The following is a 15100-nucleotide window of genomic DNA, read 5'->3' as shown; positions in this document are numbered from 1 at the left end:
CTTCTCCAAATGAGATGCTGAGGTAGAAGGAAATAGCTTCAGCTTTACATGTATGAAATGACTGGTGTTAGAAAAGCATTTCCCAAGTTATCTCTCTAGTGCAAAAAATAAGTACAAGAATTCAGGGTATTTGCACCTTTGGTACACTTTGATGCCATTTTCTTTATCTGTAACAATGAGAGAAGCAGATGGAAATTCTTTAAATTGTGCTTATCTATACTGTCCACAAATACTTAGCTACTGTCTAAAGAATATGAACCACTATATAACATGTACTTTTCTGTAGACAGATGAATAAATAGTCAAGCTTTTAAAAAAGGGTTAGATGTTGGAAATGTGCTTAAGGAGGAAAATATTTTTTAAGAGCACATTTGTATGTTTTGTTTCTACAATGTCCTGGAATAGTGTCATACTCATAAATATTTCAGAATCACTGCGTAAGCAGTATTATGGTGAAAGATTTTTAATCAGATTAGAATCTTGCAAGTATACATTAATATAATTTTAAGTATGAAAACTACTTTTCTTGAATAGCTCTGCTTTTTAGTGTTGGTTTACGTATGTACGTTATGGTATATGCCACTAAATTAGAGGCATCGAAGTCCGTTTGTGGTGGAGGTGGGGGGTTTTTTTAATAGCAAATGACTTTTTTCTTTCAGTGTAGCCTCAGTTATGTCTACGTGGTTGGCTTGCTATTTCACAGAATAAGGAGGGATGATCTGTGTAGTAGAGAACCCAACTGCTAGAAATACATCCTGGGGTGGGGGGGGGTAGGGAAGCTTGCAGATAGAGGACTGAGAGAAAGCAGTAAATGTGGGTGGGAGATGTACCAGGGGAAGCATACAAAGATACCTAAATAGAAACAGAACAACATGCATGAAAGGAAAGAAACTGATGTTTCTGCCTTTACAGGTCATTAAGCTGTTAAACTGTAGTGACAGAAATTAGATTCATTTATATCTGTGATGTAAAAGTTGGGTCGATCTATTGTACAAAACTGAATGTATGTTTAATTGCTTTTGCCAGAGTCTCTGACACTGAAGTGGTAGGTTCATGAGAAAAAGGAGTCGTGGACAGGCAAGAGAAATTACATGGTTTCTCTTCTTTGCTTTGGGAATATCTTGTTATTCTTGAAGCTGATGTCAAAGCTGTTACTTGCTCCATTCAGCATTCATACTTTTCTTTTAACATTTCAGTGCAACCATGCATGTCCTACATGTCTAATTATTAATTAAGTTATTAATGGCAGCTTTGTATTTGAAAATGTAGAAACAGTTGAGCTATTGATTTTTCAATAGAATTTGATTCTTGATCAATGGGCTATACAACAGAAAAAACACAAAACCCAGAAAGGTTATAAAATGATTTTGGAAAGTTGTCTTACACATTAATAAATCTTGCTAAACCATACTGGATTAGCAGAAGATGTTAGACTGCAAATACCAGACTAACAAGCTCCCTAGTTATACCTAATAACTAAAAGCAATTGAGGAAGGGGAGAAAAGGCAGGAGATAGACTCTGGTCATGAACGCCAAGGAGGCACAGCAGCAGCAGCCTTTAAGTTATTTCAGGGCAGACCTAAAAAATCCTCTCAGGAATGGGCAAAGCTGGTGGGGAACAGGTAGAGATAGTACCCCAATCCTAACAGGCAGGGAGGAAAGTTCAGACTATGTTTGGCTCATATACTGCAGTCCTTAAAAAATTTTGCAACATGAGCAGAAGAGAAGAGCAGGGCTTGGAGGATTGCAAGACCAGGCTGTTATAGGGTTAGAGAGAAGCATAGAGAATAAAACACCTTGGACTCAGCTTTCACTGGAAATTATCTAAAGTGTTATGAAACATGTTTGTATGTCATTGGGGAAGGTGTCAAATACAAAGCTCAAGGTTTAGCTTTAGTGAGTAGGTTTGAAAACAGCGGCATCTTGATCCAATTTTAGAAGTGGTAGTTACATTTACTGAAAGTTGGGAAAAACAAGGCAGTGTAGTTAGATAAATGAAAATCATTATGATACTTTCGGGTTTTGGACTGCATGGTGGACAACATTCAGCAATGTCAAAAACATTTAACTGCTGTAGACTTTCCTGGGAAGTTTAAGCTTCTCTCCATGTTTGTTTTACTTAATCTGCAACAATCTTCTGAACATTTTTCAGTCTAATTAGCACCCCTGTGCACTTGAGGAACATTCAAAGGAGTTGTCTGAAATCATAAATTGCTGACCAATTTGTTAGTCTTCAAGCAGGTTTTATTTCTTGGAGTATGAAAGACATCTGAGTGGACCCTGTGCTTTTGATGTTGGGATGAACTCAGTCTATTACAGAAAAGGTTCATCCAGATTGGTGACAGTTGGTACAACAATTTCTTCTGAAACTTAAAGAAATAATCTGATTCTTATTCTTAGAGAAATGTTGCAGGCAATGTAAACAGTATTTTTAAACAATAAAATTCAGTTCTTCAACATCATGTTCCTTACTGTGCTATCCAGCTATACTATGCAGATTTATTCTTTTCTTGTAGACTCTGGGAACACAGCTGAGTTCTGTGGGACTGATGGAGAGTGTGGTTTTTAAGCCTGACTGTTCAGATATCACTTTCTAAGCCAGATGAGCTTGTGATGGCTGGTGCACCTTGGCATGCTGTTGTCTTTCTCCCTGTTCACTGGTGGGATTCTGGGCACATTTTCTGTGGCATCCTCCATGCCTCAGCAGAAAATGAGGAACTTGGGAAGGGGGGGGAGATCAAAGAAACAGGAGCTTTTGTGGTCAGAAATAGCTTTGAAAATCTGCTGTGCTTGTGTTACTTAACCTGAAGAAGAAAGGGATCCAGTTTTAACCTGGGAGTGGGCAGCAGTGAAAAATTATGTGAATAGCAAGTTATGCTATTTTTGTTTTAATGAGCCAAGAGAGGAAACTGTGCATTAGACACACATATTCCAGAGCCATTATCTTGGCTCCTGTTGGTGCTCTGCTAGAGAGAAAGCCCTGTTTCCCAATCCCATCACTTTCCCTCCATTTGCTTCTGTTCCATGGAAAGAGTACAAGCATCAATTTGACCACCTAATCCAGACTGTGGCTACCATACGCATCTACTTGCACTGCCCCTTTCCTAAAGTTTTTGATCTGTTTTATACACTCTAGAAAGTTCCCCCTGCTTCTCGGCATAGAAGACTGTTCCTGAGCCGAAATATTGCAGTGCTTGTGAACCTTCTTGTTTCTGGCTTAAATTTACTTCTGGCTGTTTCATGCCAACATCTTTAAGATGCATTGCCTTATTGCTTTGCAGCTTAAGTAGTTCTTTTCCTTCCTTTGCTTATTCTCCTGCTGTTTTTATAGGCAGCATTAATATCCTTCTGTGGAATACCTCTACATAATACTTCTGTATTATTCATACGTTTTAACCCTGGTCACTTTTAGCATACCTGAGCCTTCCTTCCTTAACATGCTTTCAAGCTGTTATCTCCTAATTTACGATAGTTTTTTTTTGTTTTAATGCTTGAACATACGATTCTCTTCTTTCAATTTTCTCCATTATTCCAGTTTCTCAGGGTCACCCAGTGTATGTTGCTATACTACCCTGGTCCTACTTTGTATTGGCGAGGCACTCCATCTTAGCTTCTGGAAAGCAGTGATGTGCATACCAACTCCAGCAGAGCAGACGTCTCCCTGGCCGGCTGCGCCGTGCTGTTCTTGGCTGTCTAGTGGCATGTTGCTTCTGTGCCCTTCCCACCCTCCTGGTGGTCAGCACGCGTGGTCAGTGATGGGAAGCATTTGAAGAGCTGCTCTGCAGTAATGGATGAGCTTGCAGGGAAATCAAGTGTCTTTTCCTAAAACATCGGTCTAGATGGTTAGGAGAACTCATAATCACACAAGCATGGGACATCCTCTTGGCATGCAGTGGCAGCAGGATATGTAGGCAGGCACCCTGGGTTGCCAAGGAGTATCCCTGTAAATCTTCAGGTTCTGGGACTTTGTCTCTCTGGTTCCTTTTAGCTGCATTTTGTATGCATGTTAAAGCAAAGGATTCTTTTGGTTTGGCTATTACTTTTCTTCACGCTGCAGATCTTCAGAAAGTCATGGCAGATGGGTAGGTAACATTGCTTGCACTAGTTGAAGATTTAAAAATGCACTGTAAATTTCTGTTTCTCTTTACTATAATAAGTTTCGCAACAGTTTTGCATCTTTACTCATACAATCTGGAGTGAAAAACATTCCCTTTATTTGTAAAAAGACAGGCAATAGAGTTACTAAGAAAGAGTCAGCTAGAAAAATTACTTTTGTAATTATTATTAAACATATTAAGTAAATGGCTGAAGTGATATATTGAGTGTATCATTAGAATCGTAGAATCATTAAGCTTGGAAAAGACCTCTAAGATCATCAAGTCCAACCATCAACCCAACACCACCATGTCTGCTAAACCATGTCCTGAAGTGCCATATTTTACTGTATTGTTTCAGCTAATTAGACCGTTAATGTGTTCCTTGGAACTGTAAACCAATGAATCATGCCTTTACTCCTTTGCAACTATTTCAAGTAATAGTTTTAATCTGCGTTAAATTTTTAATACTTTTAATTGGAAACAAAACTTAAAAGAAATTATATTTTGATGATGAGATATTTATGGAAAGATATTTCACAGTTGCGTTTAATATTCATTGAAAAATATTGATGTCTCCATCTTGTGTGTCCAGGAATTTATGAAACTGTCATCACACAAATAATTTAAAACTAGGGTGGACAGAGCAGTTAAGAATATATTGTGCTACTGGGAACAGTTTTGCTTTGCTACAGATATCTTCATGTCTTTCCGTCTGCAGTTTCTCCAAGTACAAACAAGAGACAAGAGCTGAAGTAAGTTTTGTACTGAGATTGTACTCAGAGACACTGAGACACTGTCAGTGTTTAATAGAAATATTTGTGTGTCGAAAATATGTGTGTGTATCTGTACACTTAATTTATTTTCAAGGAATAGCGTAAAATTGCTAATGATTAATAACTAAATTCCCTTTGTATTTTGAATTGGATTTTTTTCTTTTCTGCTACATTTATCCAGCTCATTTTATTGATTAATTATTTCTGAATATTAAAAAGTGTATTTTGCATATCATGGCGATGAAGCAGGAATGGGCAATGCAAAACGTGTCAGGATAAACCCTGTTTTTGCTGATACCTAGGAGATAAATCATTCATCCTCTCTGATTGTCATCAAAAAGAAAAGGTACCTTTCAATGAATTGCTTAACATCACTTCCCACCTCCACCTCTCTTCCATCTTTTTACCCATTTCTTTACAGAAAGTATCTCCATTTGGACTAGGCAATGTACATTTTTCTGGAGATCACAGAATGTTCAGTGCACGCACTTAGCTTTCAGTTGTGGTTTTGTGAAAACAATGATGAGGCAAATTATACTGTAGTGCTGGCAACTAGAGGTCAGTTTGTCTATAAGAAAAAAATATGCCGTAGAAAAGACCTGTCTGTATTTAACTGCTCATTTCCATGAATGATAGTGAGCACAGCTGGAACAAAATTGTTTATTTTCTAAAACATGGGCAAAAATTATCAGCCAAAAAAGTATCCATGAGCTACACCCAGCCTTGATGTTATGAATGAATATGGTCAGTGCCTTCCTCTGCCCACTAGAATGAGGCTGTTCCAGCTAGGCGGTTTCGTGTGATGTTTAATGTTTAACCGTGTGGCCTCCTTCTAAAGCACCACTGGAACCATCGTGTAAGTAATGCATTGCTTTCTAATATAGCAGTATAGTTCATCTTCATCTACTAATCAACTTTATTGAGCTCATAGTCTACTCTTCTGATTATTAACCAGAAGAGCAGATGCCAGTTTTTTCAGAGAGCTGGATATTGAGAGAAGTTTCAGATGCTGGGGCTCATCTTTTCCATGGATTTTGTAGTACTGGTAGACCACTGTGGCTACCACACACTGGGCTAGGTAGGATGGAAAATTGCAGCTCTGTCACTACATCACATTAATTGTGCGTAGGTCCTTTTATTTTGGTTACAGTGTCTTCTAATGAAGCCAGATTATACAGCATAATTCCTCTCAATTCTGCATACAACCTGATTCCTGTTGCCTGGCTTTAATTTTGCAGAGGCATTTAATAAATAGGAAACACTAGTTATGGGGACTTACTTGTAAATAATCCAGAGAAACCTGTATCAGAGCATGCATTGTACTTATCCATGTGGGAAATTAGTGTGGAATATCTGAACTTTTTTAGTCTACCACGCAGAAAATCCTCTAGGTAGAGAAGCTTAGTCTTTGCAGTTGAAAAAAGCATGAAGAGCAAGGCATAGTCCCATTATCCAGCTGTAATAGCTAAATGTTCAAGGTTTCTGATTCAATTTCTACAGTAGAACTTGCCTTGAAATTGGCTACAAAATCATAAACTGTATCTAAAAGTGCTTCCAGATAGCTCAGTGCAATTACAGATGCAACAAAATCTACCATTTCTTTACCACCATCTTTGATCCTTCTGATTTGGATTAGTTTTCACGGTTGAAGGATACTGGGTTGGAAGCTATCTCCATTACCAAAACCCCTTGCTTTTTACAGGAGCCATAAGGAGCATTAAATTCAACAAGCTACAGTCTAACAGACATGAAAACTTAAAGCCAAGCACTGGCATTCGTGGCTAAAAGTGCCACTTTATATTCATATCAATTTCACAGCTGATGAGACATGGTAAACAAGAGTGGGGAAGATTTTTTTTTTTTAAGTATTCAAGAAATTCTGTATGCAAATGCATCCATATTTCTAAGGGCTTGTCCTCTTTGCAGCACTTAAGTGCCTGGAATGAAAAAGGCAATGCAGTAAAACAACACGGGACGTAAAGGCTGCAAATGAAATACTGTATCTTGCATTTTTGGATGGCCAGTACATCACTAGCTGGGGCTTCACCTGCGTTCACGACCATTTCTGTAAGAGCCCCAGGTCTGCATAAACTACTACTCTGCTCCTAATAGACGTGTTTGTGTGTGGGAACGGGTCATGTTAAAGGAGCAATTTAATTTAAGATTAAATAAATCTGCTGGCAGTATTTAAATTCTTCGTACAGAAAAATAATGTAAAAAAATTAAAGGCATATAAATTAAAGGGACATATTATATGATCTCTCTGATCTGTATTATATTCCTTTTTATTTCTGTGTACTGCAAAGATTATAACATGTTAAATTCCTTAGCTTTATATATTGCAATACATCTGGCAAACCGCTGATTTCATTACGGTTCCAAAATAGCTAAGGACTTTACAGTAATTGCATACATTATTTCTATATTTTCATTGCTAATTCTAAGTTATAGATACACTGCTTTGAATTTCAAGTGGGCAAAGTTCAGTTGACTCTCAAATAGGAAATGTTCACTCATTATAAAATTTTGCGGGTTTTTTTCTACTTTGTTATTTTTACAAGCTTTGTTGAAGGATTTTCAATGTTTTTATGTTTTAATCTTGGAAGGTTAAAAGCCTGTAATATTTTCTGAGCACATCTTTAAGCATCTCTGCACATGCACATTTTGTTTAGTGCCTGTAAAACGGTACTTACGCATACTGATTGGGTAACAAAGTTTGCAAGTTTTAGCCACAAAGAGGAAAATGAATCAATGCTTTTTTTGTAATTGACTGAAGCATTATTATTCTTGATTAAGGAGTTCTTTCCTAGAAGTATTGCCCTTGGGAGAGCTGATTTCTTGCTTTGTTATTGCTCCTTGTTTAATCCCTTCTTCCATGAGGGCAACCATAGAATTAAAGAAATATTAGAATTAAAGAAACATTTTGGAGTCTAGTGTTTACGGTAATTTAGAAACCTCTGTGTAGAGATTTCTGTGCATTGTTTTTACTCAAATGCTTTAGCTTGTTTGAGGGCCATCGGGAATTGAACTCTACTCATAACCTCCTCGGGAAACCTTTTCCAAAGCTCTGTACTATTCGGTATGCCTAGCTACTTAAATCTTTTCATAGCTTCACAAAAGTTCATAGCTTGCTTCTTACAAGAAGTCTTGCTCTCACAGCTTCCCAGAGGGAAGCTTGCAGAATGAAGTCTTTACATAGCAGTTACTTTAAAATCCCAAACACTTTGAAAGTATGGGGAGAGAGCAAATTATGTTACTCTATAGCTCCTACTTTTTTCTGATCTATTTTTCATACTGATTTAGTTTGGCATTGATAAATAGAGCCTACCTGAAAATTGACCTTGGTCAATGACTACAGTTAAAATGATTTTGGCCAAGTCTTTTGAAACCTACATGGGAAGCCCCTTCGCTCCTTCCAAAGCATTATGTTAAACATTTACAAAACACTGTGTGTTAGAAGCAAAGGCACTGTAAATTAGAAGCAAAGGCACCAAGACTGTGTATGTACAAAATATGCTTTATACTATTCTATAGCAGATACTTTCAGTATCAGTTAAATGGCTGTTTTAAATCCTCCTTAGAAAGATACTAGTTTTTATTCCAAGTTGTCTTTCTTACAAGGGAGTAGAACTTTACACTGCACTTTAGACTCAAGATTAAACCAATGTAAATAAGTATGCACCAGGCCTTTGCTTACAAACAAAGCACCTGTGAACAGGGTGGTGTTGAAAAACATTCAATAAGGAATCTCAGTGCACTCCCCAGTCGCAGCTTTCTGGCTTACTTATCAAACTAAACAGCATTTCTGGGGAGCTGGGCCAAATTATCTGGTGACGTAAGAAGCTGGAGCCAATTCCAAGTGAGGGAGAATCTTCTCTGAAAGTAGCTGTAGGTGCTGAATTAGTTTCCAGTTTCTACCAGTTTAGCTTCCAGTGCATGTGGCTGTCAGACAACTAGCTGGAGGAAATGAGAAGGTAGCAGCAATGAAAGAGCTGGGGTTATGCTCTCCTGCTATTTTGTCTGCTCCATGGAGCAAAGGGTGTGCCTGCGATCTACCGAATATGTTGACTTTCACCAGTTAATTTCATCTAGGTGTTTAAGGTCTCAATACTTTTTTCCTAGGTTTGCTTAGTTGCAATAATTTACTTGTTTTTGTACTTGTCCAACATATGTTTTGCATTACTGCCTATATCCAAATTAAATGTATTTCACATTTTTGCTACATCCAGACTCTCACACGCACAGCTGCGTACACCAAGTTTGGATCTAAACCATTCTCATTTGTTTTCTACTCTTTCACTCAGTTCTGATTGTGAAAGCATCCACAATTTAGGTCTCAAAAATGGCATTTTTGAACTGAATCTCAGGGAGAAAGAAGTGACTGTCTTAAGGAGCAGCTTTTTATGTTAACACATGGACTCTTTGCTTCCCAATGCTGTCTTCAGATTGAAAGGGAAATCATAAGGTCATGTCTACCAGATTCAGAAAGAAAAATTATTTTTTTTATTTGAAAGTATGCTTTGACTGATCAAAAAAGCTTAAAATAACTCAAGGACTAAGGTAGTTTTAAATTGATGGCTTCATGGTTATTTTACTTTAATTTACAGCTCTTGCTATGTTCCTGCTGGAAACTGTGCAAATAATAGGGCAACATTTACAATAAGAGGGCATAAAGGAAATGGCTTCCAAGACTCACTAAGTGCTCCCTGTTATTGACTGCATTGCTGTATTGTTCTTTCTCTTCATTCATCCATTAGTACTAAAAGGATTTCTGAATATTTGGAAAATTTTAGATTTGCTGAACTTTAAACTGTGCTTGAAAGGCAGCATGGCATCATCTTCATTGCCACTGCCTACCAGAGCTTCCATTTCTGTATACAAGACAATCAGAAAATCAGAAGAAAAAAACCCAACAAAATCACTCAGAAAATTAGGGGAAAAATGTGATGAAAGTATTAATTCTTGCAGTTCATTTTTGTTAACAACTCCTTTTAGCAACAACTTTTTTCATCTCATGCTTTGCCTCTATACATACTGATAAAATACTGGGAGGTGGCAGGTTTGGGGAAGAGAGCAGTGTCCTTCAAATAAAACATTTTTCTTGGAGATTTCATTTTGGTTAAAAAAAAGAGTAATGTTTTTCTTGGAAAAATATTTTTAACTAACTACTGCATTTCTAACATCAAGTAATTGAAGATCACCATAAGGCTACTCTGATTTACATCCTCGTTATTTTTCCTAGACATTTCACAATAGGTAAATCATCACTCAGTGAAGACCACAAGTGAATTGAAGCTTTTTTCCTTTTTTAAAATGCTAAAAGGAGAATTATAAAATAGTAATGTTTAACTTTGGTTATATTTCTAGTTCTCATTTAGAACAACCCATTTTACTTCACATCTGTACTGTACACGGCCATGTCAGAAGGTAATTCTTTTAATGACTTCAGAGTCCTTCTGTGCTTAGCCAAAAGGATCATACAAGACTTTCATGGGCACAAAAGTCCTTTTACATCCCTTAGTTCATTTCTTAAAAAAACATGTTTTCTGAGAGTCTTTTTCAGCCTAGTTTAGAAGAGCCGGACAAAAGCTTCCACTGACTTTCTGAACAATGAAGCTTCAGACCTTAATAACGCGTATCTCATCTATAGCTGACCAAAGGATGGCAATTCTCTTTGACGCAAACTTTTAGAGTTGAAGTTTTTTGTCTTGCATTGGAAAAAAAAGCCCCAAACCAATCTGAGTGAGCTTAAATTATAATAATGAAGTTACCTTATTTTTCCTAACTGTAGGAGTATTGACCTGAACTGCACGGGGGCGCAGCACCCTTGCTCTCCTTTGCGATAGAATTTCTCATTCAGGATTGTGTAGCTCAGGGAAACATATCTCTGTGTTTCAAACCTCTCTCCTAGTGACAATGCTTCAGGTCTTTCTGTTTTCTCCCTTGAAGGGAGAAATCCCATTCTGTTTTCTCCGTCTGTGATAACTGACGCACTGTTCTGAAGACTGCTGGCTAGCCCTGCTCACCATCTCCTTTGGCCGGTGATGTGTGAGAATGTGTACAAGTTGCAGGCGCATACGGAAACAGGCAAGTTTCTGCTCAGCTTGTGAGAGTGTGCATTAAATATGTGCACACACACAAATAGTTCTGGTGTAACTCTAAACAGTTTGTGGAGCATCCTATAAGCACAGAATCATAAAATAATTCAGGTTGGAAGGGACTTCTGGCAGTCTATCATCCAGTCCCCTGCTCAAAGCAGGTCTGATCAGATCAGGTTGCTCAGGGCTGTGTCTGGTCAAGTCTTGAACACCTCCAAGGACTGAGCTTCTGCAGCTTCTTTAAGTCCTGTTCCAGTATTTGACCACTCTTCGTTATAAAAGATTTTTTCCTAATGTCAAATTGGAATTTATGATGTTCCAGCTGGTGCTTGTTGCCTCTTGTCCTATTACTGTGCACCTCTGAGAAGAGTCTGCCTCCACCTTCCTTTTATCCTCTGAGCAGTCATAGACAGCAGTAAGGTTTCCAATTTACCTTCCCTTCTCAGGGCTGAATGGACCCTGGTCTCCCAGCCCCTCCGTACACTCTGGTGCTCCAGCCCCCTGCCCAGCTCAGGGGCCGCTGCGGCATTTGCTCTGGTAGGTAACACCCATTCAGATGGGATCGAACTGGAGTTTGCTGATGAGTTTCCACAGAAAGGAGAGGACCAGGGCACCTCTGTGTTACTGGTGCGGTCCTGCCGGTGGGCTGTCTTGCAGCCCAGTGCGATGCAGAAGCAGAAGGCAGAGGAGGAATGCTGTTCTCTGCGCTTGCCTCAGTCCCCAGCGAGGCTCATAGTCGAAGCTTTGCAAGGGGGGTAATGCAAGTGCCTGTGTCCCGGCTCCCCTTCTTTATCTTTCGAGCTCTCTGTGGCAGTGAGCGGCAGCTGAGATGTGATAGCCGTAACAGCCGCTGTAGAGCATCACTTTGCTGTATGTTGGTTCACATCACGGTAACATGAAGAGTGCATTGTATCTCATGACAGTACATGTTTGTCAGAGCAGTCGAAGGCTTTGCTCCTCACTTCACTGCCTGTAGGACTGCGCAGGCCAAGGAGCGTAGCTACACAAAACTAACACCTTTTTTACCCTGAGGTGGGAAAGTAACAGCTGAGAAAATCTGCCTTTTTCCAGAGATGCAATGAAGCCTTGGGATTAAAAAAGTACAATAGTCCTTAAGAGCCAAGTGTGACTTTGTTACTGTGAATACAAGTGGTGAAAATGATCATACGTTACGTACCATTCTGTTTTCTTTTTTCTTCTTCTCCTTTTTTCAAATAAAATGGGCCTTACTTACTGTCTTCTGCATGCACTGGAATGTGAGAATGCTGTATCAACGCACCAATTATAAGTATGACTTGAAGGCAAGAGAAAATTAAAGATATTTATCAAAGTATTTTCATCTCTTCGGAGAAAACTGTAGTTGTTGCCAAGTTACCCTGCTACCTGGAACAAGCTCTCGGTAGATTTAAGCAAAATATTAAAAGTATCACATTCCTTTGTTTTCTGCAAAGCTTGTCTTCTTGGGAAATGACTGTGCTTTTATGATTTTTTTTTTTAGATAATGGGTTTTTACCCTTCTTTCCGCTATTAGTGTCATGGTGATACATAGAAAGAATTCTAAAGAAAATGTTATTATTCATTATTCAGAGCTGGTTTTCTTTTGAATACCTAATACCAAATATCAAGTGTCTCAGTGCTATACCTAAGCTGCCTGGCAATACGTGAGCAATAGCTAGTATGTTCTGAATGAAGTGCTTTGTCAGCAAATAAAAGGTACCGTGACTCGCCTTAATGCAATATGCACAGCTAGATAAAACGTAATGTGTTTTCAGAGATCAGCTGACAGATCGGGGAGTGTGAGGGGGCATAAGCAGCCGTAGAGACCTTCCTTTGTGCTGCATATGGAGCATATAAGCATGCTGTATCAAAGGGGAGAACTGAGGCACAACTATATTACAGTGGCGTTGCAGCCATCAGACTGCATGTTTTACTGGCTGGCAAAGTAATAGAAACCTTTATATTGGATGTTGCCATCACCTATTTTTTCCAAGGGTCTGCGAGGAAAGCAGAGTCCCTGCCTGCCACGTGTGTGCCGCACAGGGTGACTTTGTCTCATGCAAGGGCTGGGGTGGTTTGGACTCGCTGTGCGCAGGCAGGTTGGGAGTGCTGTGTGAGCGAGGGGCTCCGATGGACTGCAGACGGCGTCAGCACCTGCTGAAGTGTGATGCCATTTTTCTCCCAGTCCAGCTGTCGAAATGAAGAGACAGGATACCCCGGTTACTGCTTTTTTACCCAAGTATCTTCCAGGTACAAATAGGCTTAATTGCTATTTTATGTCAGAACAAAGGACAGGGTCCAGGTCATGGCCTTGGAGTTTATGATAGGCTCTGCAAAAGTGTGTAAACAGAAGTCAAACAGACCTAGCCCAAAGATCAACATTTTTATTAAAACTACTCTGGAAGCATAAACCAAGGTGTTTTGTTCTGTGCTGCATTGCTGAGCTGTGCAACTGCATCAGTAATGTTCAGGGATGGTGGCACTAACTGGCCTTTTGCCACCTGGTTAGCGGAAATTTGAGGTGTGTGTGTGAAACATCCAGGGTCATGGGAAAACTCAGATAGCAAGTATTCTGCAGACATGGAAGTGGAAGCATACAGGGCCCAAACTCCCCTGACTGTGCCTGCCCTGTGCTGAAAATACCAGCGCACACAAGTTACCTGCACTTAGACTTTACTAGAGCAGCCCAGGTACAGCTCGCTATGTGTAACATCTGCTGTGCTGAAGCCAGCTTATGTGTTCTTGAAATTCAGCTGATCCTGGGTCTCAACTAAATAAGCTGTTCTGTACTTAGATTAATTCAGCAGAGAATCAGAGATACGTCTCTCCATCTGTAGCATGTGGACGACTGGGAGTTGGCTCTACTTAGTAGGACTCAGGGAACTGTTATCTGGAATCATATAGTCTAAATGAATGTGTTGACGTTTTGAAGGTGCCTTCTTTAAAGATGCTTGTCATAAAGCTGAGAAGCTTTAAAGACTCGTATTAGCTAAATTCCAAGTTCCCATCCACTGGACACACTGTCTTATTTCAGAAATGTCACTTAGAATACTTTCTGAATCGGGGCCAGTAAACTTGTGTACCCTGGAACACATCTAGTGTCTGAACTAGCATTTAAAATTGTATTACTGAGCTTGGATTAACTGGCAATATATGAACAGCTGTCAAAACAATTTCACAAATGGTAAAGCGAGCAATTCTGACGAATGCAAAAGCTGGCATGGAAGTGGGATACAGGCAGGCCAGCCCCACCACATAGTTCACAAGTTTCAGCAGTTTTGACTGGTCATGGGCTACGCACAAGTTACAGAGCTTTACTGTAGCCAGAGCTGACATTTTGAAGTTACGTTTATGAGTAAAAACACCGATTTTGATACCGTGTTTGGTTGGGAAGGGGAGGATTCTGGTTTTTAGTGCAACAGTAAACAAATACAGAATGTGGGAGGAGAAGATGACTCAGAAAACACTAACATAGTCCAATGTTTGCATTATAACATAATAAATAGGCTGATTCATATGTATTTCAATGCATATATGCACATAGATAGAATGCAGATGAACCTAATAAATATATACGATTGACAGGAGTGACAGCCTTTCTGCAAGAAAGAACAATTAATGTTCACACCGTCAGGAAAAGGAGATGTATCTTCCTTTAATAGTGTTCTTCCCATGCTAAAAAGGAATTATATTTAAGGGTATTTTTTTAAAATGAAGTGTTTGACTTTTCTGCCAAAAGGCATTTTGTAGAACTTAAACAATTAAACACAATAATAAATTCTTTTGTGGGAAAACGTTTTTGGGTTGGGGGGTTCTTTCTCCTGGAAGCCCATGTATTGATCCTCTTTCCTTTTAAACTGAGAAAAGTAAAAAATAGAAAGAGGAAGGATTACATATTGTGGCAGTGGAGCATGGTGCTGTTATGCAGCTTCCATAAATATCTCAAAACAGAGAAACCTGAGTGAAAATGTGTCAGCAGTTTGGAGGTCAATCAAGTTTATAAAAAAAGGTAGTATTTTTTAAAATACTCTGGAGACAGTAGATTGAGATAATATCCCAAGAGGAGAGCTTCAACCGCTTAGTGCTGCAGATAAATACATTTTCACTTTTTTCCTGAGTTCTCTTTCTTATGCCT

The 15100-nt window shown here is 39.0% G+C and overlaps 1 protein-coding gene across 7 annotated transcripts in view; it reads left to right on the top strand.

Moving 5' to 3' along the window:
- Positions 1-15100, top strand: part of NEK11 (NIMA related kinase 11) — a 102647-nt gene that overhangs the window by 53408 nt on the left and 34139 nt on the right. The gene's annotated exons all lie outside the window — the stretch shown is intronic.

This window comes from Opisthocomus hoazin, chromosome 4 (genome assembly GCF_030867145.1).
Source record: "Opisthocomus hoazin isolate bOpiHoa1 chromosome 4, bOpiHoa1.hap1, whole genome shotgun sequence".
Classification (NCBI taxonomy): Eukaryota; Metazoa; Chordata; class Aves; order Opisthocomiformes; family Opisthocomidae; genus Opisthocomus; species Opisthocomus hoazin.
Note: the sequence above shows the minus strand (reverse complement) of the source record. Positions and strands in the feature narration are given on the sequence as shown.